Raw genomic sequence first — 5119 nt, 5'->3', positions numbered from 1 at the left:
TTGAAAGCAGTGACAAAATCAGTGATGTATTGCTTGATCTTGCTGCCCTGATGATTTCAATGTTATGTGCCATAAACTCTTCCAGTATAAATACCCTCTGCATGGTTCTTTTGCTTATAAAATAAACTACCATTTTCTTAAAATGTCATTAATATTTAGTGAAAATGTCTATTGTTTTATTTCTCTTGCTTGTATTCCAACCAAAGCAAACCCAGCCCCATTCCCAGACTATACCTAGAAATTGGTACATAATTTCATGTATTCCCAGATTTCTAAAAATCTTTATTTTGTGTTGAAAACTTTCTATACTTTTCAGTTCATGATCACATGTCTCTTCTTTCATAAATACTTCCAAGTTGTCCTAAAGCAAATCATTCTTACTTCTCTATGAGACAGCTTAAAACATGTTGTCTGACATTTTCATTATTTACACCCTTATTTTGAACTTCTCTTACATGATGAGCTCTTCTAAGGTAAAGACAACACAATCCATTTCTGCATCCTTGGCAGTACCTAGTCAAAGATGGGAATATACTTTATTAGCTCAAAAGTTGATTAATCAAATAGGAGACCAATCATCTGGCAATATTTACAGAAGTCAGAATGTTCTAAGTATGAGAAACTCAGGAGCAATAGAAACTCTAAGTGGGGAAGAAGCCAAGTGCCAAATGAACTGATTCTGACTTCCCCAGTCAACACCCATGCAGTCTCTGTTTAATCTTTAACAAGCCCTCATGCCTTCAGTAACATATAACATACAATATATATATGTATATATATATATATATGTGTGTGTGTATGTGTGTATATATATATACATATATATATACACATATAGAAAGCACATATAAATCATGTCCTCTATAGATGATTGTCTCAAGGAATTTATCTTCCAAAATGTCTAACTCCAGACATATAGCCTCCCAATTTACTGTTTCATTCTTAAGCACAAAGTCTTGGGATGCTCAGAGTTAGCATGAAGGAAACTGTTCTGGTCTCATGGTCACAAAACCTTTGACGCTCAGGAGCTCCTTCTCCTGCTGAACCCAGAAAGTTCCCTGATTGTGAGGATACAGGGCTACAGGCCCTGTCTCTTGCCGTGCCACAAGACATCAGACCAAAGCACTTGCTGGCTCTAGCCAAGTGTAATGTACACATGAAAAGAAAATGTATCTGTCTCCATTGAGCAGTGTACAGAAACAGTATGCCCCAAGAGGCATAGGGTACATGAAGTATGTGGTTTTTTCAGCAATCAGATTAGCGAGGAGTATAGAAAATAAACCCTCAAAGGGTTTTCATAGTGTTTCTGTATTTATTTCTCTCATAATGTCTAAATAGTCTAACAGACAGTGCAGAATTCCTGGGAGATGATAAAGCAACTGAATAATGGTAGCTCAGAGCACAAAACAGGATGGAAAGAGGAAGGACTTATTTCCTTGTCTATAGGAAGAATCCCATTAGAACTGCTGTTGCTTTCAATGACAATGTTAAAATACCAATATAAATGTGTCTTGTCTTTAAGCTTGAGAGCATGTCATCCTGGAAGTATAGGCAGCTTTATAATTATATAAAGTCACATGGCTGGCAGTAGGAGAAAACGAAGCAGTCTTCACCAATAATGGGAAATCTTAGTAACAACGTGTTAGGAATCAGTGATACGCCCTGTGAAACACAGAATTTCACATATGGGAGCCCAAACCCACTGACAACACAAGTCAATGACCCCATTGGGAAGAAGCTGTGTGATTTTGTTTTGAGTAAGAATAAAATTACTCTTGCGACTAAATTTGCAAGGTGTCACTTAAATGTGTAAAACATGATATTAAACTAACAGGTAACCTGGAAGTCCATTTCCTCAAATGAGGGGATGGAGGACCCAAGGAGAATAAATCAACACAAGCAAATCTCATAGGGAATTACAGACACTGAAGCACCTTACATGTGTCCTGTAGCTCTGCACTAGGACTTCTGCATTTACAGTGTCCACTCCAATTTACTGTTTCTATGGAATTCTTGGGTGTGTGACTGAGTCTCTGATTTTTTGCCTTCTCTCGGATACTTTTCCTTCTATTGGTTTGTCTTCTCCAACTTCAATGTGGGTTTTTTTTTTTGTTTTATCTTACTGTATTTTATTTTGTCTTATTTTTTAAATGAATAAATGAAAAAATAAATTAAAATTATAATTAATAAATGGATGGATTAGTGAAAACTCAGATACTAAGGTGAAGGTTAAAAACTGAATTGGCATTTATAACTGCTGGGAGAAGGAAAATTTCTTTTCTCCAATGAAGTAGCACTGGGTATAACAACCACTCCAGGGCTGGCCTCACGTTCAGGGATATTTGACCAATATATAATGGGTCTCATAGATGTGTGTGTGTGTGTGTGTGTGTGTGTGTGTGTGTGTGTGTGTGTGTGTACGCACTCTTTATTTGGTTACAGTTTGGTGGTGTTTTTGCTTTGCTTTATTTTGGGGGTGGTGCTCTATTATGGTTTTTTGTTTGTTTTACGGGTGTTTGTTGTTGAATTGGGTTTGTGTTTGTATTTTGAGGAAGAACTTAAAGTTGAGTGAGTAGGGATGGGGAGAAGATACGGAAGAACATGGAGGAGGATAAGAATATGTCATAAATGTATGTACATTTAAAATTTGTTTTAATAATAAAAATTTTTAAAAGATTTTGTCAACCCCACAAAAGCTTTGTCACTCAAGGTATATTGCTCAAGTTTGCAGTATTTTCTTAAAACAAATAGTGCACTGTACACTTGACAGTTTCTTATAAAAAGCATAGCTATCGAGGCTCAGGGCAAATCTATTCACTTCTGTTTTTAATGTAATCTAAATATCTCAGCACTTTTCCTTAGACTTAATAGGCCAGGCCCTTTTAATATTTAAGTATATAGAGAGATGCATACCAAATGTCATTACAAGAAAATATTTTAAAAATAATTATGACATAAATTACCATATGAGTACTAATACTATATTTAAACTTATTGGGTGCCTTCAAAAATTTAAAAACGGAACTTAATTTTTGAAACAGAAAAAATAAAGTTTTACTGTTATGCTAAAAAATTATTGAAGCTATTATTTTAAGAAAAATATTTCTGTAAAGTAATTAAATAAGACTTTATATTATACATATTTGAACATATTATATGCATGCATTTGAAAATGTAATTAGACTTCCGGCACTGCAATGGCGGCACAGGGAGCAACAGCCTCAGTTGCTGCAACAACTTCAGGAATTGTAGGGTAGGGAGAGCCCGGTCTGGGGGGAAAATGCAGCGGTCTAGGGGCCTGCCCGGTCCCTGGGCCGGGTCTCTCTGCCGAATCCGGCGCGTGGCGAACCGGAAGTCACCGTGGAGATCGGAGAAACATACCTGTGCCGGCGGCCCGACAGCACCTAGCATTCAGCAGAAGTGATCCAGTCTCGAGTGGATGACCAGGAGGGCCGAAAAAAATTCTATGTTCATTATATGGGCTTTAACAGGCGACTAGACCAGTGGGTGGACAAGAACCGACTTGCTCTGACCAAGACAGTGAAGGATGCCGTGCCGAAGAACTCTGAGAAGTACCTGAGTGAGCTGGCAGAGCAGCCTGAGCGCAAGATCGCTCAAAACCAAAAACGAAAGCATGATGAGATCAACCATGTACAGAAGACCTATGCAGAGATGGACCCCACCACAGCAGCCTTGGAAAGGGAGCATGAGACGATCACCAAAGTGAAGTATGTAGACAAGACCCACATTGGCAACTATGAAATTGATGCCTGGTATTTCTCACCTTTCCCAGAGGACTATGGGAAGCAGTCCAAGCTTTGACTCTGCGAGTACTGCCTCAAATACATGAAGTTCGAGAAGAGCTACCGCTTCCACCTGGGCCAGGCCAGTGGCAGCAGCCCCCAGGGAAGGAGATCTATCGAAAGAGCAACATCTCTGTGTATAAAGTGGATGACAAAGACCATAAGATATATTGTCAGAACCTGTGTCTGCTGGCCAAGCTTTTCCTGGACCACAAGACCTTGTATTTTAATGTGGAGCCCTTTGTCTTTTACATTTTGACAGAAGTAGATAGGCAAGGGCCTCACATTGTTGGCTACTTTTCTAAGGAGAAGGAATCCCCCGATGGAAACAACGTGGCCTGCATTCTGACCCTGCCTCCCTACCAGCGGCATGGCTATGGGAAGTTTCTCATTGCCTTCAGTTATGAGCTTTCTAAGCTTGAGAGTACTGTAGGCTCCCCAGAGAAGCCACTGAGTGGGCAAACTCAGTTACAGAAGCTGCTGGTCATGGGTCTTGCTGGAGATCCTTCGAGACTTCCCGGGCACGTTGTCTATCAAAGATCTTAGCCAGATGACCAGCATCACCCACAATGACATCATCAGCACCCTGCAGTCCCTCAACATGGTCAAGTACTGGAAGGGCCAGCATGTGATCTGTGTCACACCTAAGCTAGTAGAAGAACATCTCAAAAGTGCCCACTATAAGAAGCCACCTATCACAGTGGACTCTGTCTGCCTCAAGTGGGCATCCCCCAAGCACAACCAAGTCAAGTTCTCCAAGAAGTGAGTGGCCTATGCCCTTCTGTGCATCTGTTTCCTGGCCGCTAACCTGTAAATATGTGTACAGACCTGTTTTGTGTCATTTATTACTAAAGTAAATTCTGCTGGTATGCTGGGGAAAAAAAGAAAATGTAACTATATTTATCATGTATATATCTTGCTATATTAGTATTTAGGACTTACCCAGGCATCATTCATTGATGTCAATAATAACATATTTTCTAATTATTTGAGATCTATAGCATTCAGCACAGTATCTGAAATGTAGCAGTTGATACAGGAATTGTTGATATTTGTGCAGTATTTACAGATTGAGTTACCTATATAAATGTAAAGAATTGAATTCAAGTCTCTTAATGTACAAATGACAAAGGCTTAAAATATCCACTCCTATCAAACAGGAAATGATTCTATTACTTTTTGATATAATAAAGAGTTATATGTAAAATTATTTATAAATTTGCTAAAAGCATGCTTTTATTCTAACAGTTCTGAGTTCAATGAAAGCTGGCATCCAAAATTCTGTGCATTTTGCCCTCTGAAGATAATCCAGATTA

The 5119-nt window shown here is 38.8% G+C and overlaps 1 pseudogene; it reads left to right on the top strand.

The window, feature by feature from the left end:
* The first annotated feature begins 3197 nt into the window (after positions 1-3197).
* Positions 3198-4569, top strand: Kat8-ps1 (lysine acetyltransferase 8, pseudogene 1; annotated as a pseudogene).
* Positions 4570-5119: the final 550 nt, after the last annotated feature.

This window comes from Rattus norvegicus, chromosome 2 (genome assembly GCF_036323735.1).
Source record: "Rattus norvegicus strain BN/NHsdMcwi chromosome 2, GRCr8, whole genome shotgun sequence".
Taxonomy (NCBI): domain Eukaryota; kingdom Metazoa; phylum Chordata; class Mammalia; order Rodentia; family Muridae; genus Rattus; species Rattus norvegicus.
Note: the sequence above shows the minus strand (reverse complement) of the source record. Positions and strands in the feature narration are given on the sequence as shown.